Raw genomic sequence first — 25141 nt, 5'->3', positions numbered from 1 at the left:
GGTTCTGGATAGTAACATTTGAAATACTGTTTACTTTCAACAATCAAGAATCTTTGACCTACAGAGATTATTATACTGACTCTGCTCTAATTATGAGTTTTGTTTCTGCTCTCTGTAGAAAAAAAAAGACTATCGTTTGTACAATCTGAGATATCATAAATCACCAAATAAGGCAACAGTAACCTTACTTGGAACCTTGTTTTACTTATTACCTTATTAACTTTGCACCTCAGTCATTTTCTCCCTTTCCATCACAACTTCAATGAGGGTCATGAACATGTTGTTTTCAATCAAAGTCAGACATGTGTGTGTGTGTGTGTGTGTGTGTGTGTGTGTGTGTGTGTGTGTGTGTGTGTGTGTGTGTGTGTGTGTGTGTGTGTGTGTGTGTGTGTGTGTGTGTGTTGGGGGGAGGGGCTTCTCATATAAGGATGTCAGACAGATACTGCTGATTTAAGGTAAGACGCACACTTTCCTTTGGTGTCTGTGCCGTCACCCAGTGAACCATTGCTCCAAATGAAATCCCAAAAGAGCAGAAGAGCTACTGGAGACAGCTTTTCATGAGATGTTTTTGGAGCTTTGCTTGGTTTTGTTGCTTTGTTAGGTCTAGCCCCTAAAAACACACACTCAAAATTATGTTTACTCAGCGCATTAAAATGCCCCTATTTACAAGTCGGGCATGACAGACCCATCTCACTATTGCTGTAAATCTGGTGGGTCATGCTGAAGACACAAAAGGACACATTGTGCACAATTTCGAGGCAATAACAGGGTTAGCTGATGTGTGTGGAAGAAAAATTTGTACACAGAAAACCGAGTCAAACACAGTGCAGGAATGTGAGTCAGCAACGATGTAAAAGGAGAAGGAGAGTGAGAGGGCTGGAGGGAGGGAATGGGACTCAGGGCAAAAGAGTGCAGCCATGTGCTGGGTGTACACCTGTACCCAGAACAGGTGTTTTCCGCCCCACTTGCAGACCCCCTGATTAGGAGCCGCTACGCTTGCCTTACCCTGTCAAAGGCTAGCTTATCCCCCATCAGTGCAGCTCAGGCCCTGGATAAAATACTAAAAGACTAAAGAACGAGTCAAACAGAGTAAAATTTTATAACTAACTGTTGTTTTCTAAAATTATCTGAATTTTCAGAACACACACTGGTTTTTATTACTTTGATTTTCTGCACTACTGATTAGGAGCATCATGCTTGAATAACTACTGATATAAACAGTTAAAACACTTAATAATGATGTATAATAATGGGTATTCTTTGATTAGCCATTACAAAAAGAAAACAATGACCGTCGTAAGGTTTTTTTTGAGTGAACAGATTAATAGAGCACATTGTGCTTTATACCATATAAAATGTCCTTTTCCTGGCTAATCTTCACATACATAGGGAAGCAATCAAAGAGAAAAGGAGAACGAGAGAAACTATAATCATGAACAGCTGGAAAAGCGGGGGGCCAAGAGAGGTTGCATTATCCAGCACTAAACACTTTCACCTGCGCAGCTACTCCACTAAACATTAAACACTTTCACCTGGACAGAGCCATGTTTTTGAGTTTTAATCATATTTCCATCAGGGAGCTGAATTACTGTGCTGAAATGACTTTGTACTAGGCTTATATGGCCACATAGATGTTAGGCAGGAGCACTGTTGAGAAGCAATTATGATAGAGTAACAAACTAAACTTGCCCTGCTTAACAAAAGCAGCAATCCTGGTGCATCTTTGAAAAATGTTGCAAGTTTCAAAGCAGGGTAGGATGTACCACGTATACTTTAAAAAAAAAAAATCAGGCTTCACTGCTTGCAGCTGCAGAGCAGTAGAATGATATTTGCATGCACTTGGCCCATTTTCTAACATAGTGTCCTTCAAGCAACAACTATCTGTAGTAATAACCTTTCAGTTACACTGGTGAAAATACTGCCTGCAATGTGGCAATAAAGCAAAAATACAAAGGACTGCTTCTAACAGATTATTTGTTTTTGGTGTATTTATTGGTGATTTTTGCTTTTTCATTTGGAAAGTAAAAGTGGAAAGTTTGGCCTACTAATTAAGGGTCAAAACAAACAGGAAAGTATATTTCATTCTCTATGACCTATTGCACGGCATATAAAGCCACAAGAGAAACAATGTGAAGGGTAAATACAGGCCTAAAAACATTAGTGTCATTACGGGGATTCAACTGCTATGGACTATGAGTATCACATCATTATATCTCTAAAAGATACAACACTAACTCATGCTTCATTACACCCTAATAGATATTTTACACTGTCTCCAGCAACACTGAATACCAGATGAAAGTTATTAAATTTCTAACCATTACTCAAGATGTGCCCACTTCTCTCTAAATTGGCTTCTGCACAGAGACCAGTCACACATCCTCATATGTGGCATTTATCTATTCATCCATTTTCTGCTTCTTATTTGAGTTGGGGTCATGGTGACAGTATGCTAAGGTTGGTATCTACCTTTCCAGCATCTACGCTCCCCTTTGCAGGGTTTCCCTCTTCCCTTTTCTCATGCAAAGAAAAGGGCCTAATCCATATTCAGTTGCTTGGTTGGAGGTATGGTGCTGTGTAAGGAGTTCAAGTTGCTTTGGCTTTTTGTTCATCTGTGAAATGTCGGTACACATCCCAAGACTGCACCTTTGCCTTCCATCCAGTCCTGACCACTGTGCCAATCCTGACAGGTGGTCAGCCCGCAAGACAACAATCTCACATTACTTTATTTGGAACAAGCCAGGTAGTGCTCCTATAAGCTCACCTTACAAGTCCGTCTTTTCCACACACACAGTTTTCACCAAGGCCTTTAAACAGCTTACCAAGGGTAAGCTGTTTAAAGCCACCAGGCTCAAACGGCTATCAATTCTCATGATGATCTTCTAACCTTTCTACTTATAAAAAAATCTATAATTAAAAAAAAACATCTGAACAAATCTAATGGAAAAAGGAAAAAATAATGAGGTGGTCACAATATTTTTGTCAATGAAAACAATTAAAATACAACACATTTTATTACCGAGTGGACAAAATAAGGGGGGAAATCACACAAAATCACAATTTGAAAGAAAGAGTGTGGAGTGGATACTATGTACAGTAGAGATAATATTCAGGAGAGGGAAAGTGGTGAGTGTCAGAGTATACTGGGGAATTTGGGTTTTGGCATGTATTCCTCTCTGTGGAGCTACCAGTGCTCACAGATCAGAGCTCCACTTCTTCCAGGCACGCCGTGCAATACACAGAGGCGAAAGAAATTCATGTGCACAAACCTATACACACATTCCATGTATGCATAATGGATACACACTAGCTCTCTCACACACACACGTATGCATATACACGCTTACACAATTACTGTACATGCTTGTGTTCCCTCCAGCCATAAGCACTGCTCTGCAACCTAATTAAGAGAACAATTAAGTTCAAGGCGATGGGGATTGAAAATGAGGTTCGTTCTGTGTGGATTTGTGTGCACCTGCGCGCGTGTGTGTGTGTATGTGTGTGTCTGTGTTGAAACCAAATAGGGTAGTAATAGAATACAGCCTGTTGCCAAAACATGAGGCAGTCGTCTCATTACCTTAGATATGAGGTGTACTGAAACTGTTTGAAAACAAAACTTAAATCAGTTTGCAATTTAAATAAAAACTATTTTATATCCTTAACACTATTCTTCTTCTTTTTTAAACCCACCTGTGTAAAGAGCTCCAAAATGCACAGACAGTAAAATCTTTTTTACTGTATCTATACTGACACCATAAAGTAAATAAAGGAAATATTCTTGAGGTTTTGTTGTGTTTTTTTACATTCAGTTTCTCAAATTGAAAGTTTGCAGTTTGTAGATTTAGCTACCTTTCCTGAGCCTAGTTCAGGGCCCTGTCAGAATTATTCTGACTTCTTGTAAATCCATTCAGAAAAGATGGCCATTTTTTCACATGACCTCTTTAAAAATTGATGTTCTAAACATACATTAAGTTCATCCGACAGAAATGATATTCCATCTGAGATTATAGTTCTGTGCTGGCAGCACAAACAGGATTTTGCGGCCAGGACGCCAAGAAGCCAGGAAATATTAAACAAAGAAGGAGAGAGCAGACGCTGAAAAATACCTGCTGGCCCAATACCGAGGCTCCATATGCCCAGCTCTACCCCAACTGCTGGCTGACCAGCCTGTATGCCCACTCTCTCTCAGGCCTAAACACACATACAAATTCACAGACAGACGCAGGCACACATGCAGCACATGCTTCACTGGGGACAAGCCAGCAAGAGTAATCCTGGCCTACTTTTCTGCCCGAAGCGTACTCCAGGACCAGCTACAAACAGTACTACTACAGAGGAAGGAGAGGAGGTACAGGAGGGGTGGATGAAGAATGAGAAGTGATTCAGGGTAAATCAGAGCGAGGATGACGGTTGAAAGAAGATGGACAGTGTGGTTGGAAACTGGAAAGAGTGGTGGAAAGGAAAAGGATGAATGGGAAGGGAGGACTTGTAGTCCCAATTTTGGGGCGGCAATTAAAGAAGATGAGATAATGACAGAAGGTACAAGAAAGGGAGGGATGCGAGAATGATTTAAATCAGGTTGTATGCCAATGTGAAAAGAAAGAAAAACTGAGGGAGGAGATGGACTTGACTAGACTTGAGAGAGACCCACTGAAACGGGTTTGGAGAGAGTCTGTGAATCCTAATAGAAACCAGTGCAACTGCAGATTCTCCTGCCAAAGTAGAAGGGGGGGGGGGGGACGACGACACTGGCTGATCTTTTCTAAATAAGCGCATTAGTTAGAGAGACTTCCTCTTGCTGGGAGTTCCTGCTGCATATGCTAAGAAGCCTCAAACCACACAGGGGAAGATTTTTTTACTTTGCTCCCATTGACAGAATGAAAAATTATACCTGGAATATGTAAATAAATTATTACATCACACACATCCCCCATGAGCACACACATAGCTATTACTTACTTCAAAACATGTATTAAGACAGGAAATAAGAAACTGCATGTTTATTTATACACATGCGGCTACACTATGTTGTATGTAAATAATCAGGATCATTTCTATATTCAGACATTCTGGTGATTCATGTGCGGTGGAGACCTTCAGGGGTTACATGTGCCGCAAATTCTGTTTGCTTTCAGTCAAGGTATAATTGCTGTGTGTACCCACAGTCTGCACAAAATCGTTTTATGAATCATGTTCCTATACATCTGCGGTCTTCTGTTTCCTGCATGCAAAGGTTGCCATGGAAAGCAGCATATTATCCCTTGCAATGATTAAAATGTTTTTTATAAACAAGGATTTGTTGTGAAACACAGTCATCATTTATCTAGTATCGCAATTGTCTAGAGAAAAGATAAACAGGCAGAAGACAACAAAGGTAAATTATTTAAAGTGTCACTTTAAATGCCGCGCATTTATTCTGAAGAAAAAACATAACAAATTACCTAAAGTAGCTGGTAATCGATTAAAAAACATCTACCAAATAAAACTGGGCAAGCAAAAGACCAACAGGCTGGTGACAAACTGAAAACCTGGGGGTCACTAAAAATCAGTAAAAATTGTTCTTATTGATGACTTCAGACTACTCTGTTCTGATGGGCCATCGAAGGGTTTGGATTAGCACATTGGACAGCACTCCCTACCCTTCATCATCAAAATTCCAAATGACAAATTATTGACCAAATTATTTCTTTGTTTGTATTGAAGGAAAATGGGACTAAGGTGCAAAACAACAGTTAAAAGTTCTGGTATGCAATTTTTTTTAAAACGGCGTAAAAGTTTTTCAGATTTTGTAATTCCACATTTTGGTACTGCAACATGTTTCAAAAGGAGAAACTTCTACTTTGAAGGCTGTCATGCATGCAGAGGATGAATAAAATTTAAACTTCATAAAATAAATTTTCAAAAGTTTTACAGCACTAAAGTGATATTGTCTTAAATGGTAACAATGTTGTCAATCGCGGTGTGGTTACGGCTTGAGAAAGATTTTTGTAAATAAACCAAGCTCCATCGCAAAATAGCACACGTGTAAGTCTTCTCATTCTCCTTACCTAATGTACCAAACACACTCCCCAGTTGGCGCTTTATTCAAGGTGCAAATTTGTCAATTTGTCAATCCCACAGCTGCCTGCTGTTTTAACTCCTCCAACAGCCCTACCTGTATTCTTGATGGGGATGTTTACTCGTCAGCAATTTCTACATGTAGCATCTTTGCAGAGATTGATGAGACTGGAGTCTAGATTCCCAACTAAACTATTCTTATAAAATAATAAATTAATTTTAAACCTGAGTTTTCAGACTAAAGAACAGCAACTAATCTATTGTTAAAAAATTGCAACCACACAGAGCTGAGTTGATGGAAAGACTTAATAAAAAAAAAGTAGACATGGATACAAATCTGTGCTCTGCCCTTAGGTCTTGAGCGAGTTTGCTTGGGTCCACTGCACAATTTTTCGTGACTCCTTGGACAATGTACCAACTGCACGGACTTCAAGCAGACTTGAAAGTATAACAAGAAGGACTCCTTGACTCTTCTATCCAGCTGTGTCCACAGCACTGTATAATCAAGGCTCAAGTCTCCACCAGTGACCTCCACATTCCTTGAATGACACACAGTATAGTGTGGCAAACTTCCATGCTGTACAGAAACCCTGCAAGGATCAATTCTTGGGCCCCTATTTTTTTTTTTTAAATGCATGAAAAATCTTGGTGCAAGTATGGATGAGAACCTCAGCTTTGCTATATCAAGCCTTTAACACATCAGCTTTTGGACATTTTAGAAACAGATTTTATATGTCAAGGCAAGATCTACAGCAGATTATAACTTTATCTCCTGTAGGGTTAACTACACTGCACTGCTCTCCTCCTTCCTAAAAAGACTATTAAACACTCAAAATTGGTTCAGAATGGAGCCCAAAATCACAAAAACTAAGAATAGGGGTCACATCACTCCAAACTCACAAATTTATCTCCATGCAAGATAAAGACATAAAATGAAATCGTTTGCAGTCCTTCGGGCCCTAGTCACCAGTTGGAGCCTAGATCTAAAACTGAACAAGGTCAAATGACCACTATCCTGCTCACTACTGGAACCAACTGCCCAGTAGTTTAGTTCTACTTCAACTTCATCATTTTCAAAAAGAAGCTAAAAAAAAATGCATTATTCCACATCACCGTTAATTAATCAGCTCAATGTACCTTTACACTTGTACCTTTACATTCTTTTTTTTTTTTTTTTTTTTTGTGTCCCGTTTGGATCTTTAGCCATCAGAATTGTTGTCTTAAGGCCAAGAAAGATGCCAAGCGGATTTATTTTACCAAGTGGATCATCATGGCCTTGCCATATTGGTCCATTTGATTGACCTTTATTATAATTATGATATTTTATTTTCAGTTGCTACAAACGGGACAGACATGACTGGGGGATAGGACAGGGAGAAAGAATGAAAGAAAGAGAGGGAGAGAAAGAAAACCAAAGGGGAGAAGAGACGGTGAGAAGGGGGGAAGAAAGAAAAAAAAAACACCTGGGTCACCTGTATGGAGAAAAAAAAAAAAAGAGAAAGCAAACAACAAAGAGCAACATAATAAAAAAAACGGCACCATCACAATAAACTAGCTAGCAGTAGATACTAAATAATAAACGATATTGTGCAGCACGCAAGATAGACAGCGCACAATGTGCTTTGAGGCAGCAGCCAAGAAAGCTGTAGTCCGCATCTGTGAATACCCATGTGTACACCTGTGTGCATACCTGTGTGGATCAGCATGCTTGCATTCCAAAGGTTTCTCCATGTAACGATCTGCTAGGGAGTGTGGGGGGGCCACAGCCCCGTCCTCCAGGGCATGAAGCAGGTATGGAGGAGATCAAAACTCCAGACATCCAGAGGCCCCCAGAACACAAGAGACCAAGGAAGACCAACAGAGGGGCAGCCGCGCCACTGTCCCAGTAAGAGCTGAGGAGAGTCCCAGATGAGGGCTCACTCAGCAGCCGCGGAGCAGAAGCCAGGGGGAGTTGCAGTGACGCGCCCGTGAGCTCCGCCGGCAGCCAGCTGTGCCTGAGTGACCGAGCCCCAGGCCGAGAGGCCGGGGGCACCCCACCTCCGAAGTGGCCCGAGCGAGCCCCAGGCTCCAGGCCCCGATAAGCGGCCGCCAAGGAGTGAGCCGGTGTGTACCCGGACGCCCACCCCCAGACACAAAGAACCACCAACGCACCGACACCTGAGGGAGTCCGCCACTGGCAGGGGAAGTGGTGGTGGGTGGAGATAGGCCTCCAAACCTTGGAGGGCCTGAGATGTCCCCAGAGAGGTGGCATCTGATACCCAACCTGACATATAGACACAGACATACAGGCACACACAGACACAAACATCCATTCCCACCCTCATGCTCTCATATGCACTTACTCCACACTCAACCAACGTGGAGACAGACATAAAGAGACGCTGTACACACGATCACACTCCCCAAGCGTACTCTACGCCGGGTCTAGGTACCCTTGCTCCTGGAGGAGGGAACTGCACCCAGACCCAGGTGGTGTTACCCTTTTCCCTGCGGTGGGGAGAGGCAGACCGCCCCGACTCCGCAGCAGCAGGAAGGCTCCACACTCCAGACCGCAGTCGGACGGCCAACTCCTCCTAGTCCTAGCCCCCCCACTCCAACAGGCTGCAGAGAATGGGGGTGAGAGAAGACTCCAAACCTCCCTCCACCCGCTCATTGTAGTGTTGATGCATGTGTGTTCTAAGGTGCAATTAAAACCCAGGAGGGCTTGGAGCTACCTGCCAGAGAGCAGCAGGTAAGCGCATGGTCCCTCCTGCTAGCCCTCAATGTCTACGTGTATTTAAAATTGAGAGGTGGGCAACGACGCCAGGCCCAGCGCAGCAGCGCCCCCCGGCCCCACAGAGCCCGGGACAGTCCACCCAACCCCACCACAGAGAAAACTGCACCCACCCCACCATCCACTCATCTTCCAGACTACATGAGACAATAGACGCCCAGGCTGAGATCTTCCTCCACCTCTCCTGTATCTCCCCCTCGTGCAGAGAGTTCCTGAGGAGAGGAAAGCTCCTGCAAGGTGTGACAATCTCCCCCACCAGTTGAAGAGCCCCCCAGGTGGCTCGACGCACCGGCGGCACCCCGCGCCAGGGATGGGCCCCCATGCACCCACCCGCCCACAACCCCGGCAACACACAAACCAGGACCCAAGGCCCCGAGGCCCGGCCAGGGCCCCAGCCCAGAGACGGAGCGCCCCCAGAACCTCACGCCCATCCCGGACCCACCCAGGGGCAGCCAGGCTACCAGGTCAGTAACCCACGTCCGTCAGCACCTTTACATTCTTTAACTCCACTTCTACTACTAAAACAGCTCGTTTTATTACCATTTTTTTATCTACTCTTAATTCATACATTTTTGATCACATCTGTTTTAATTTTATCATGTAGAGCACTTTGAATCAATGTGGTGTTTTGACGATGCTATATAAATAAACTTGCCTCTTTTTGCCTGATTCCTGTGACCAAGGGCAAATGTGATGTGTGGAATCATCCGATATAGGTGTGCTTCCTTGAGATAGTCTAACATCAAACGTGTTGCTTATTTTGTCCACGCATTTATAATGAGCATTCTTCGCCCACAGAGTCAAGCAAGTCCCATGAAATTACACTTAATTATCTACATCATTCTTGTTCTTTTGTTCCTAGAGTATAGAAACGATTTAATGAGTACCCGGGCTCTATGAATCAATGATACTACACTGTTAAACTAGACAGAGGTTGCCTGATTACATTTTTGTCAGCAGGGAGTAAGAAACAGCGCTGAGCATTCCCAAGGCTTTTCTGTGTTAAGGAAAAAAAGAAAAATGGATTGTAGGAAAAGGGGGAAGGGTATTTAAAGGGTCAATTCTAATGCACACACTGCACAACACACACACACCAGAGTTATCCCATTGCTCTCATCGCTCTCACTGATGAAAGGTGTGTCTCTGCTCATGGGTCGTTTGTCGCGGGCATCTCCACGGACGGCTCATTGGAGAGTGCAAGGACCCCTTCATCTTTCACAGTGACAGGTCTCGGACACTGGGCCCCCGTGACAGACGACCCATAACTCACCAGAGGGGGAGTGGAGATAATGGCCTTGACTCTCAGCCTTTGTAATGATCATGTCCAGATTTCCAGTCTCGCACTATGATGTTAGACCCCGCCCACAAAGGCAGGTTGTTGTCACTTTACTGGGATCAGACACAGCAAAGTGGGTAAGACCTCTCTGACTTCCAAAACTGCAGTAGTAGGGGGAAAAAATACAGGTTGCAAACAAACTCCAGACCAGAGCTGAGCACATTCCTGTAGTCAGGTATACTTTCTAGCATGTAGCAGAGAATCATGGACATGCAGAGCCCCAGTTTCCCAAAAGTGCTGATAAATCCCAATGCTAAATTTTCCACGTTTTCCACTAGTCTAGAACACAGCACCTTCTTCCTGTTACTTTTGTTGTTCCCACCCCAGACAAATCTGGCCAATAAGCTGACTGAATGTTCTCATGCATATTGTTGTAACACATTTTGGGCCTCATGGACATTGCTTTAATTTTATCCTGTGTGAAAAGAAACCAAACCATGGCAAAAAGCTAAGAGATTACAACTCATCAACTCATTCCGATCATATAAAACAAACTATAGGTGTGAAACTGCCTTTAGTGACTACATGAGGCATACCACAAAAGTCCTGGAGTGAAAAGGTAGCAAGCTGTGGCCTGGGTCCCATTAAAGGGAAATACCAAACTATCAAAAACAAGCAGAGAAGAGCAACCTGTATTTCAACACCAACGGCTATGGTACAACATGGCAGTCACAATGCTGCTTTCAAAGATTTTCCACTCCATTTTGGTGTCAAGTGGAAAAAAGTAAATAAATATGTGCAGTATCAGAACAAGTAACTATCACAAGAAACTTCAGTTTGAAAAAGACTGCTCCAAAAATACCCGAGCGGTACATGACCTTTCAGCTTTCAGTACTCAGAGCTACGGTGGTTCTTCTGGGCTGCAATTCCATAAATACGTTTCTATAGATCAAAAACTGGTAATCTGAATTTCTTTTGCCACTGAAATATTCATTCATAACTATATATGTGACAGGAACTTTTAAAAAAATGCCAATATTGCTTAAATATTGTGTTTGATTAATAACAAAACATTTTTAAAAACTGCAAAAGGTTAGGAACAGCGCCACATCTATGAATGCATTCTGCAACTATAAGCAGATCAAACCATGTATTTATGGCACACCAGAAAATTGCCGTGCATAGACAAAGGAGTAGGAGCACCTTAAAATGGGCGATCGTGGCTCAAGAGTTGGCAGTTCGTCTTGTAATCGGGAGGTTGCCGGTTCGAGCCCCGGCTCGGACAGCCTCGGTCGTTGTGTCCTTGGGCAACACACTTCACCTGCCACCTACTGGTGATGGCCAGAGGGGCCGATGGCGCGATATGGCAGCCTCGCTTCTGCCAGTCTGCCCCAGGGCAGCTGTGGCTACAACTGTAGCTGCCTCCACCTGTGTGTGAGAGTGGAATAGTGGAATTGTAAAGCACTTTGAGGGTCTCAAAAAGCGCTATATAAATGCAATCCATTATTATTAGTATTATTATTAAAATGAAATGTTTAAGGAAGCATTCATGGAAGTGGCTTCCAGTGTTTAAATGATATCAAGCAGCAGCCTCCTACATGCCCTGTATCATCCAGTAGCTCCTTGCTTGCCTGCACTGTGTAAGCTTGACACATCTTGTCTTCACATGTAACTGTACCCCTTCAAGCAAGCAGGGTCAACTTAGCAACGTCTCATCACTTGACAGAGAATATGCTCACTACCATAAATAATACTGCCTCTGATTTTCACTGAACAGCGTAGGCTTGCACCGATCCTCACCGTTCAATTCCACATTCAGTGAGCAACATCAAGATCTATTAGGGTGTTCGTGATTGCACTGAATATGAATGCTGACAAGAAAGTGAGGGCTCCCTGTGCCAGACAGCGTGGGATTTGGTCTCTCACAATTTAACTACAGAAGCAAGTTCAGAGGAAATAATAATATACTGACCTTGTAAAAGAAAAGAGCAGTTAAGTACTTTTGTCTTCGCAAAGCCCACTGAGACTCACCTCTTGGCATCAGCCCACACATTTTCAGTCTCCAGAAATAATCATCCAATACTAATCACACAATCACATAGGCAAACTATGTAATTATACGTTGATTTTTTTTTCCCCCTTTTTCTACAAGTGTAAAATCTTTAACGGTGTAACACAGTGACCTTTCATATGCCGAAGGCCTCATTTGGAATTGAAAATGAGACAGACAGCCATTCTGAAAAGATGAATAAAGAGTGGTAGGGAGGAGTTTTAGGGGGACCATGAAAACTGAACCCTTGCTTATGAATATGCATATTCATATTTGGACCCTGGTCACCATAAAAGACAATGAAGACTCCGAAGTTTACTGGCCCCTGTGGGTGTATTCAACCCCATCCTATACAAAGACAAAAATTTTCCGCTGCAGCCTAGTCAGGGAAAGCACGGAGGAAGCTCAAGCACCCCTGAGTGTTCCTGAATTAGACAGACAGGAAGTCGTGCTACAAGAACCCCCGTCCCTATAGCGATTCCCATGAATTCCCACAATTCCACTGGGCCGTTGGTTGGTTACTTATTCAGCAAAGCACCACTGTGCTCCCCTTGAACCCAGTCATAAAGGGACAAGAGAGAGGCAAAGAGTGCGACAGAAAGAGATGGAAAAAAATAATTTTTCATTCACCGTCGCAACATGCCCTAGATAACAGTAGATTGCCCTTTTTAGTCAGGACAAAATTGCCTTTGTGTCGGAAGTTACAAGAGCGAAAGAGAAACAAAAAGCCAAATGAAAAGGGGGTGCTTCAAAGGTTAATCCGTTACAAGTGAGATCAGAGCGTCCCGTCTTTAAGGAACAGAAGAAAATCTCTCTCTTTTCTCTTTCCCTCCTTTCTCTTTTATGTCTGGCCATAAAGAGCAGGGTTTTATGTACACTCCAATGGCTGAGGCTCACAGTACATGCATGTGAATGAGGGGGAACCGCAGGGGACCGATATATCTTTACAAATATATATATATGCACATAGAGAAGAAGGTAGAGAAAGGGAGAAGAGGAAAAGATATAAAGACAGAAATAAATAGAAACAAGAAGGTAGACAAGATGGTAAAGGAAGATGGAGAGATGGAAAAGAAGGGGATGATGGAAAGAGTAAGACAGGAGGAAAGAGAGTGAGTCTGAAGTAAAAGAAAAAGAAAAAACTGGAAGAAAAGCAGTCTGGTGATTTAATCATAAAATCAGAACTGAAGGAGCGAGGCAGGCATGCAGTCATCATAACGGATCCCATCTGAGAATGCTATTACAGTCCTGGCTCTGGCTGTAGCTAAGGCTACCGGGCTTACAACACCAGCACAGAAGCATTCCCTTTCAGCCACGACCTGCCTTTAATACCTGCTGAAAAACTGTGCCTGCTTAATATCAAAGCATTCAACGATCCCCAGGCTGGTGATGGTGTGGTAGTGCAAATAAAACTGCTGCCTGCAAACAGGTGAGAAATCTGGCCTTGTGCTCACCTCAGGAGACCTTTAAACATTTTCATTCAGGTAAAAAAAAAAAAGCCAAAGAAAACCCCATAAAAATACTGAAACACAAACTTTTCAGTTTGCTCTGAACAAAAAAAGTCACCAATAAAACACAAACCTCATGCAGGTCAGAACTGAAAAGTGCTGCACGATTTTCACAGTTCTTATGAACTGTTCTCTACTTTTAAACTTGATTTATTTATTTATATTATATCATGTTGTTCCCTTTTGTTTTTCCATTTAAAATTTGTTTTTATACCATTGCTGCACATAAGCTACTATAAGTCTTATAAGATCACAAAAAATTATCATCATCTTTATCTTTGTGAAATAAGTTGCTAGTGCTGGGAAAATTTTGCAACAAAAATACTTTTATCTTAGAAAAAGAGTATCCCATCACATATTTATAGAAGGCGTCTGTTGAGCGTATGCCAACTTACCTGCAGGACTGTGGGATGGACTGATGCATAGAGGGAGAAGGAAGGTGGTATGGGGAGAAGGGGGAGGAAGGAGAGATGCTAGAGGGAAGCAAGAGTCTGGAGTTAAATATTAATCCGTGGTGATTCATCTGCTGTGGAAGCCTCCAGGCTCCTTCTGCACACCGCCAGCTGTTGGCCCCCATCTCTTGGCCCTGGACCTGGATGTGAAAGGCTGGGCTGCTGCCCAGAATGCCCAGACATGAGCTTCCTTGGCTGGGAAAAGGCAGCTATAGCCAGGACAGGTGGTAAACCTGGCCCGAATGGCATATATGTGTAAGTGTGTATTTGTATGCGTGATAGGAGGTGTTATACATTCTGTATAACCACAACTCTAGGTGTAACACTCTAGCACTGGAGTTACAACACTGTCACACACAGATGACAACGAAGTTTGATATCATGGAGATTCTTTGAGGGTGCGAGGAATAAGGATGCAAGGAGACTGGAAGGATGGGAGAGGAAACCAAATCAGCTTCATGTTGAGTTCTTGTGCTTTGCCAAATTGAAGCTTCCCCACAAACAGGCCATTTACTATGTTTATTTTCCTAACATATAATGCTTGAATACCATATGATATTGTGGAAAATTGAAAATACACGCTTAAACAACTTAAGCAATAACATTAAAGTAATAGTATTGCCCACTTTGAATTTACTGATGCTCAAATCTATGCAACATACCCTTTTCAAGCCACGTTGTTAAATAATGAACTAGTTCTTGCTCACAGAGTTTGAATTTAACTTATTAAGACTCTTCAAAACTTCAAACTGTTGCTGTCTCTAGGCTAGCTCAGCTCGTTAGCAGATAACCTTTACTGTTCAGACCAACTCTGCAGTGATGAGGAGCAAGCAGAAGGAGCTATACCGGGCTTTTATTTCCTTTAAGTGAACAAGGTGCCTGAAATCTGACATATCAAGCCATTTGATGGCAAATCTCACACTAGCTGGAACTAAATTCTGTTATTATATCTGTTATATAAGTCCTTTCAATTTCTTAAGGGAAAAGGCTGATCAGGAACAACAGTAATCATTCAAAGATTACAACATCTTATATCAGCTAATCACGAACCCAGCACATGCTGTAATGATCCAAACATCCAAAAAAGTTCTTTCAAAATGAAAAAAAAGAAATGTGCACTTCACACAAAACTAAACAGGGAGAGCTACAAAATAATCTATCCACATGCTGCTGGCTGACAAGCAAATTCTGGATGGAGAGATTCCAAAAGGCCAAAGCAATCCAAAGCTGTCACAAAATCTCTTACATCACTTTATATTTTCACATAGTTACAGTAATATTCATCCTCTTTTACTGTATCTTTGGCATCTATCTTGTTCAAACATGTGAAGTTGTGCAGCATGTCAGAGCCACGCAGGCAGACTGTCTCACACACAGCTGCTGCTTTGGCTATTGCTCAAAAGCTAATGTACCTTACAATGATTCCCCCACACCGTGACTCCACCGCACCATGGAAGCCAATCTTACCAGTGAGAGAAGGAAAACAAGAGTTTGAGGAAGACAGGGAAGCTGAAGTTGCCAGCAAAGGTAAACCCATGGCTGAAATAAAGATATGAAAGACACATAAAATACAGGGTATATCAAATTTGCGAACATAATGTTAAGATTGAAAAGAAATGGTAAAATAGAGGGGGGGGGGGAATGACTACTCACACACATGGTGCAAAACACATGACCTGTAAAGTTTTCCATCATAGAGTTTCTACAGACTTTCTAAGAGGAGCTCCCTCTAGACCACTTAGATTCTGATATGCTGAGAATTGTGGTCTTGGTAGAGAGGGCTTATAGTTGAAACCTGAGCAAAAAAGCAAGATGTTTGCCTTCCATACTATATCACAAAGAATAAAAATCTGTGCAAAGCTGTACAGAATTATTCTAGTTTGCCAATGGTATATAGTTTCCCAGACAGGAAGGCAACAGTAACTCAAATTACCACTTATTTTCATTATCCTTCATTTATTTTTTAGGTAAAAAGTCTCATTTACATTAAAATGTCTTTTCCAAGACAGACCAGGCCAAACATATATAATACAGCCAAGGTATGCAGGAAGCTTCTCTGAATGCACAACACAATTAACCTGGAACAAGATGGGCTACAGCAGCAGAAGACCAGACTCCTGTTGGTTAAGGACTAGAAACTGAGGCTACAATTCTGCTCATCAAAATTGGACAATAGAAGATTGGAAAAACATCGCCTGGTCTGATCAGTCGTGATTTCTGCTGCAACATTCTGATGGTAATTTGGTGTAAAGAACATAAAAGCATGGATCCATCCTAACTTGTATCAACAGTTCAGGCTACTGGTGTTGGTGTAATAGCTCGGGGGTCATTTTCTCCTAATACTTGAGCAACTTTGAACAGATTTAGCATCATTTAAATGCCACAGTCTACCTAAGTATTACTGCACAATGTACCGATGGGAACACTGATAATCTCTAACTGGTTTCTTAAAGATAAAAATTTGTTTACTGTACTTAAATTGCCTCCACAGTCACAAAGATTTCAATCCATACTATCATTTAAATATGTAGTACTGTTTTATTTTCAGGCAGGTTTCAACTTTTTCAGCTCATCACTAATCCAAGAACCAAGAATAGAAATATGGAGCATGTGTGAACCCTTTAAGTAAAAAAAAAAATTACAGTATTTTAGAAACACGTAGTAAGGCACTTGAGAATATGTGTAAAGCTCAAACGTGAAAGTTTAGGGTTGTTTACCCTTTTATCTTTTTTTAATATTTTAAAAAGCACACTACAGTTTTTGCAACATCTCTATATTATTATGTACTTCATCATTTAGCCATGAGTACAAGTACATAACTAGAGGAAGAACACAATGGAACCAGATTATGCAATTTGTTTTCTCACAAAACAATAAAGATCAGTCCAATGCCATAGGGGCTTTGCAAATTTTTACCACTCAGGTTCACAGCGAAGTACAGGAGAAGGAAAACCTCAGGATGCTGTTGATCTGTGCTGAAGACACTCACAGGGTAGACTGTAACTAAGAAGATACAAGAATCAAAAGGAGGTTTTTCTCGCTGTTTCTCTGCAGGTGTCCCCTGAGCTCACCAAGCCTTGCCTGAAACTACATTCTTGTTTCAGTGCTCACTTTCAAAGAAGAAAGAGGAGGGATATGTTAGAACCAAATGAAAAAGAGAAGTCTTCCTCAAACACTACAGGAGCCAACAGGACACCATAAAAGCTTGAAGAGTTTGCTCAGTTTTCCCCATTTGTAGTTTGCCTTCTTTCACAGGTTTCTCTGTTTCCTCCCCTACAAAGAGTTTAACTCCAGGATGACTTCATCTGTGTGGGCTAAAAATAGGTTTACAAAATACTGTAACTGCCAACACGAAAGTAAAACTCTCAGGAATATGAGTCAACATTTGCAACCTTTATCTAACGAACACATGTCTGGAGATCGAACCATCTGCCTTTTCGAAACACTACATCATACATTTTAAACAGGCTTTTTGTGATTAAAGCCGTCTACACATCTTCTACAGGCATTTCCATTTTTCTCATTGGAAAAAAAGTTATTATTGGACTTTATTACTGCAGTTGCTTGTTAGTGCGCACAGACCTCCTCAATGAAACAAAGAAACACAGCCAAGCCAATTAATACCCACCATCCTCCCTCCGCGTGCATGTTAAACATCACACAGAACTTTTATGAATACATTACATCTTCAAAACCCCTCTTTCATGTTCATGTATGATGCCCACCCGCACTTCGGTACCTTTCTACTGGGCAAAGGCTACTCAGGGAGAGCGTCACTGCAGCATCTTTGGGAAAGAGAGAAAAAATTTGAGAGAAGAAGAAAGAGAAAATGCTGGGTCATGAATTATAGAGCGGATCACTTTCGTCTAGGTCCAGGGAGAGAGAGAGAAACCACAAGAGAGAGAGATTCACCCCCTATTCTTCTGTGCCCTGTCTGGTACGTGGGAAACCACTGGGGAGAGCGATTTATGGCCAATTGAAGCAGCAGCAACATCTCTCGGAAGGCAACGAGTGGATCCATAGCAACGATCCTAGCGGGGCATATTAATCCCCTGCTTTATGTAGTGCTAAGTGTACAATAGTAATCAGGATTGGAGCAGGCCCCACTGATCATTAAGGGAAAAGGCTATATAAAGAATTCATAATGGGATTAGCCCACGGCGAATGGAGAAGGAGAGAGAGAAACAAGAGAGTGTGGGGGTAGATGTCTGCAGGATGAGGACAGGGAGAAATGGGCAGAGGGAGGGTGGGTGGAAGGATGCAGGGAAGGGAGGGGTGGCACAATGCTGGAATTAAATCACCCATCAAATTGCATGGAGGAATTTTAATTTACAGGTTAATGTCTTATTGTGTGACTAATCATAGGCAACCGTTTCAATGAGCCAGTGGAAAACCAGGGGAATCTGAGGCTGCTGCAACCAAATGGAAATACTATGTGTAGTCATTCCTGATGGAAATACAGTGTGTTAAGTAAAGCATAAATTATTTCAGTGTTCACAGAGGATCTTAATTCACTCAAAGCCTAATACAACAGGCTCAAAAGGCAAAGTCAGAGAAAAAAAAATTCTGTTTTGGCAGCTACAAGGAAAAGATTTGGTGCAGTTGTAAATGAAGTAAAACAGGTTTATCTCCACAGGAGTCTGACTTTCACCTGCACACAGATATATAAACAACACAAAACCCAGAGTTGTTGAAGGAATAATTTTAAATAAACCATATAACATGAATGACTATACATATATAATGGCCTGTCCTTTACTGAAAATATATGACAAAATATCCACAATTCAATATGCAAGTCTGAGAGTCAGCAAGGAATTAAAAATTAAATACAGGAAGCTAAATCGCCGTGTGAAATTAGACATTTTTATTAGGCTAACATAACTGAAGAATTCCGACATATGATCTGATATAATAACCCAATACAAGCTGTCTTCTGCTTTCATCTAATAACCCCCTTTAATCAAACCAGACGTAACACACTACTTCTGTTTTGGTTACCCAACAAGTACCACACATCCACGGACAATTTCTGGAATTAATCTGGTCTGCTGAAACTTCCACTTTATTTTAAACATTGATGAAAAGTGAAAGGTGAAAGGTTAGCTTTATGAAGCTACTATAAAAGACCTGAGTCCAGCTTAAAGTGCTAAAAGACGTCTAATTGATACATTACTAGGCTAAACCAACTTAAATTTGGTTCAGATGTTAAAGTTTAGACCTTTATGTCACACATAGGTATTGCTAACATGTGCCTTTTTTAATTAAACATTTATTTTGGTTTATAAAATATTGTTGTCTGAATATATCCAGATGTTTAGGCTAAGGCATAATACCCATTATATACATTGCAGACGGCAGGAAACCTTATTTCTGGGTACTTTTTCTGAAATCCCCTGCCCAATTCACATGCACAGTTGACACATTAGGATGTAAATTCTCCACGGATGAGTCCACAAAAAACAGGCAGGCACAAAGACTCATGGACAGACCCTCATTCTTGCCATTTGATTACAAAATTTTCATCACTCAAACACCCTAGCGGACTCACAGACACAGAAAATATAATCCCGGCTTTATGCTGCTGGACTATAATGTTTGTAATTATTATGTTTCTAGAGCAGTTCCAGAAGAGGCTGAAGGGGATGATGACACGTTCTGACCAGTGTGGGAACACCTCTGGATCCTCCAGGAGCAGATGGACATGGCTGAGAAAATGTAGGCCTGGGCTATTGTGTTAAATACGCTGCCACCACAAACCACAGTGTAGAAGCATTGAAAAAGTGATGGACAGTTGGATTTATTGGACTGAGAAACATAAGGACTGTAAGATTACCGTTAACCCAAGGTGGTTTACAGTAAAGACTAAAGAAGTAACGAATAATCCTCTAATAGTAACAGAATTATCTTTAAGTGCGCAATAAGCTTCATACAATAATGATCATTTCACTTATTCATGTGGTGCATTAATTGTAATTCACACCAATTCAAGCTGTGCAACACATAGACAAAAGGACAGCTAGTGAGGATGCGCAGCTCTACCCTGTGTCATGTGTTACAGACCAGAAAACATCAAGTGATCCTGTTAGCACCCTTTTAAAGTAGGTCACTGCCAAATGTGCTAGATGCCTCACTTGAACCCCCTCTGTCACACCCTGAATTATGAAACTGTTTTGAATGGGTGTGGCTTAGTTCACTTACATTTAAATAAAAAAACTGAACAGTCTAATGCAAAAAGAACCATGACCCTATCACCAGGATAGTAACAGTCACAAAGTAAGTTTAGCTGAAGCCTTTCCTTTACTAATTCTATCTAGCGCCTTGGCTCAGCTCACTTTAGGTAGCTCCTTCATCAATCCAGCAGACCGGGGGGAGGACTTTATTACAGCCACAGCTCGTTAGCTTGAGTGGTCTTAATGAAGCAGCGTGGCGATCAGACAGAAATCATGCTGCCGAGGCCCTGCGTCATTACACCAGCCTTTAATTACGTTGATATATAGCTTAGACAGGCCTTAATACCACGGAAATTCACCAAGTCTTACCGGACTTCAGCCTCCTACACTCTATCACACACATAAGCTTATTTCCTCAGTGTAGTTCACTCTCAGAAACATATTCAATAGCTCTTTTTTTACTGAAACTGTTGACAGCCAATATGCTCTGCAACTCTTCCACTTACATTTCCAACATGCTCCTCATAGATTTGACAGCATTTTAACACCAAAACTCAACAAGAATTTTAGATTTGTACCAGACTTTCTTCTTGTCAGGGTAAAGACACCTCTAAAACACCATTTAGAGCATAGTTAGACACCACAACTCTGCTGACAGTGTGGATAGTGTTTTCAATCCCAGCCTGCTTCTCTGCACAGCAGGTGGGAGAGAGAACCTCAGGACAGATAGGGAATTGAGGCCAAGTCTTGGGGCAATCGGAAAAGAAACTTGAATGAGAGAGACAACAGACTTGAAAAAGGTACTGTTGTGATTCATTACTATTCATGAGTTAACTTCAAAATCTATTCCCCAACTGAGTAGGACAGAAGGACTTCTAGAAAAAGGCCCGTGAGAGGTTTCAAAATAAGTGAAACATCAGATTTAGAGTCAAACCAAAAGGAAATAATACCAGGTCTGCTTAGGGTTCCCAGTAGGTTATACTTTAAATAATACTTAAAAGGTATGCTCACCTAATTTTTCTATTTCTAAACAGAACATGTGTTCTTAACTTTAATACATTACATTGGTCATAAGCACCAGTCCTTGGTTATCCATGGCTTCTAGTCATCTTCAATCTGTAACACATGAGTGAGAATTTGTCAAAAATTATTTCAAGTAATATCTCTGTGTGGTCCCTGGTTCTCTTTAAGTAATTTTCTAGATAAAAACTCGGTCTCAAGTCTGCAGAAGTAAAGCATTACTGTCTGCCTTCCACTGCCGCTGTTCTGTGAAACATATTCCACTTTTCTTTCATTGGACTCAGAGTTATGATAGCTATATTATGTCATGCTTCCCTACCTCCTTCATTATTCAAAATGAACAGAAATCCAGTTATATAATACGAGGGCAGAAGTTCTTATGAGATTTGGAAAGCTCAGCACTAGACATCTCCCCTCTGTGTTAATTGGTTTTGCTTCTGAAAGCCCATCATTTTCTTTCAGGCCCATTAACCATAATGCTCCAGAGTCCTGGATTAGTTCACACTCACTAAGACTGCTGTGTTGTCGTTAAATTCAATTTAACGGGGCACCCACCAGTGCTAATTACCGCTAACCCCAGATACTGTTTCATGTTAGCTTGGTCACTGTTCCTGTGAAAAGATGTCTTTGTTAGATTCATTTTCCTTCACCTTTTGGAATGCTTGTTGATTTTCTTTTGTTGGATGCTAGTTTGAGGTTTACTCTATAACTAATTTCACAAAGCTGATTTCTATCCTAAATCCTTAATGACACTGCTGAATGGCTGGTCATCTTCCAGAAACCTCATCTGTACCTACAAGGCTACATCCACACGTACACGGGTATTTTTGAAAACAGCTTTTTCTATGCGTTTGGGCCACATGTAAACATTTTGGATCACTGAAAACAGGGATTTTTTAAAACTTCTGCCAGGGTGGAGATTGTTGAAAATTCAGTTTTTGCGTGTGGCCGAGGAAAACAGAGATTTAGTCACGCGACGTCAAGGGTGTGCGCCTTTATTGACATCACGCTGTCCGCCATGTTATTGTTAACATTAGATTAATTTCTACAATGGCAGATGTAGACAAAATACTGTTCCTGTTAATCTTACTATGTGTAGTTTTTACACACTTACATTTACACATGCAGTTAGACAGAGGTGTCAGAGTGAACTTCGGACATGGCTTCTACATTCAACACAGATGCTCTCACAATGAGATCGGGTGGGACAACTGCCGAAAGTGAGGCAGTTCTTCCGGAACAATGGCAAGAGAATTTTCGCATGTTGAGGACTTCATTTTTGGCTCTTTGTTAGCTACTTCGTCCGCACATCGAAGACCTAACAACCGAAATGAGGTTGCGTTTTTTGCATTTACGTGTGGACGGAGATATTTTTTTCAAAATTGCACGTGTGGACAGGATTGATTTTTTTTTTAAAGAAACTGGAAAATCTCAGTTTACAAAAAACTGAGAACTGTGGACATAGCCTAAACCTGAACAATTCCAGTGGTTACAGCAGTCCCCCACATTGTGACAGAAACCTTCAGACAATCAAAATATTGCAATCGGCTACCATATTAACTGCGAGCAACAGCATACAGATCATAGTCTTGTAGGTCTAAAGTAAGTTCAACCCTATCACTTGTTTTTCACCGCCTTCCTTTTGTCTAGCCTGTCAATTCAGTTCTGTCATTTATCAAGACTGGTTTTGCAAACAGTTGATGAAACCATGAGGTAACATGTATGAGGCCATACAGTTTCTTTCAAAAGTCACTGTGTCTTTCCCTGCTTAAGAATGAATCATTCTGGGTTTATTTAACTTCTGTGCAAATGAGCATTTACTCACAGGATGGGGTTTTCTTTGCTTAAAAACTGACGTTTACCATTACCTCACCTTCACATTTGACCAGCCGGATACGCTGGCTGCAGGTAAAAGATTCATTATTCAGCCCCAGGAACGGGCAGGGAAGGGCCTTTAGAATAGCTTTTACCTAAGTCCCCCCTAAAAGCCTCCCAGGAAAAATACCTGCATTACAGAGCCTTGCTGTGGAGAAAGTGTATTCAGTATAGAAGCACTCCTAGTACCTGAATAAAAGATGAAATATTGAACACAGACTGTGGGGTTTTAAGTTTATTATTTAGGCCAAGATGGTCTAATTGCTCTAATGCAATGGAGTTGATTTTTTTTTTTCCCCAAGCAAGGTGGAGTGTGCTGGTTTCAGACCTCTACTTAACTTGCAGGTTTGTGAAGGGACCACTTTATAATGTACCCATATTTTGAGTGAGGTTCATACTGTACATCCAAGGTAGCAACATTAATTACATTTTAATTTGTAGGGGAGGTTTTACCATCTCTTTAATTTTTCAGGCCCAGGGCTCTTTACCTGAAACTACGAATGGCGAGGGAGTGGAGGGGATCTAAATCTAAATGTAGAAGTTTTTAATGTAGAGAAGGATCGCACTGTATTTATTATTAATGAGTAAAGCACTATTGCCATCAAAACCAAATACACCCCGAGGACCTTTTCAAAGTAAAGGATGTAAGAGGACTTTGAATAAAGGGGAAAATCTTGTTATTGATATTATGATTTACTTTTTATTTAATGTATTAGGACTTGTATCAGAACTTTGTTGCTACTGAATTTTACACCAAATTCAGCAGCTGTTGTTATTGAACTGTAACACCACATTTTTTAAAAATCAGGCCAAAACTACCTGCCTGTCTTCATATTTCCCATAACTGTTTGATTTGAAATACATCTTAATCTCTTATTAGCACTCAATAAATTTTAGCATTGACCTATGCTCTTAAACAGCGGTCCCCAACCTTTTTTGCGCCACGGACCGATTTATGCCCGACATTATTTTCACGGACCGGCCTTTAAGGTGTCGTGGATAAATACAACAAAATAAAACCAGTACCGGTACCGAAAAAAATAAGATTTATTCATAACACACGTGAAAAGACCCAGGAAACAGAGTTAACGATGAAAACGATAACAAAATAACGCTGAAAACCGATAAAAACCCTGAAAACCATACATTTCACACCTGAGCCTCAACTCTCGCGGCCCAGTACCAAACGACTCACGGACCGGTACCTGTCCGAGGCCCGGGGGTGGGGGACCGCTGCTCTTAAGTATAAAATAGTAATATTAGTTTTGTTGTTGGTTATTTAGTCATGAATCTCTTGTTTCACAATGCAGCTACTTTGCAACAGAACAAGGGTAACTACCAAAGTACCTCATATGTTACAGTTACATTTTGCAACTTACATACATGCACAAAAGATTTTAGGTAATATTTGGTGAAAAGGGGGAACCTTCTTTCAATCTTAAAGTTAATATTTAGCAAAATTATCCTGTTTTTTCCTTCACTGGTTTCTTTAGGAAGCAAGCCCCAACACCTGGGCCACGGACCAGTACCAGCCGTGTGTCGTTTGGTACTGGGCCATGAGAGTTGAGGCTCAGGTGTGAAATTCATGGTTTTCAGGGTTTTTATCGTTATCTTTTTTATCGTTTTTATCGTTAACTCTTTTTCCCTGGGTCTTTTCACGTGTGTTATGAATAAATCTTCTTTTTTTGGTACAGGTACTGATTTTATTTTGTTGTATTTATCCACGACACCTGAAAGGAAAGTGAAAATATTGTCGGACATAAACCGGTCTGTGGGACCGCTGTCTTCAGGGGTTACCACAGTGGATCATGAGCCTCCATCTACCAAGATGGGATGGCTTAATCTTAAGCCCTTAACACCACTTCTACAGCAGATTACCCAGCCTGAGTTTTCTTGCCATGAAAGAAGGCTGGCATTAAAATGAAGAGACAATACAGTGAAAGCAACAGAGAGAGCT

This window comes from Aulonocara sp. 'chitande type north' Nkhata Bay, linkage group LG13 (genome assembly GCF_057382095.1).
Source record: "Aulonocara sp. 'chitande type north' Nkhata Bay isolate Kocher_YH1m ecotype deep benthic linkage group LG13, A_spYH_male_GT1.1, whole genome shotgun sequence".
Taxonomy (NCBI): domain Eukaryota; kingdom Metazoa; phylum Chordata; class Actinopteri; order Cichliformes; family Cichlidae; genus Aulonocara; species Aulonocara sp. 'chitande type north' Nkhata Bay.
The sequence above is the reverse complement of the archived record's forward strand: the minus strand, read 5'-3'. Positions refer to the sequence as shown.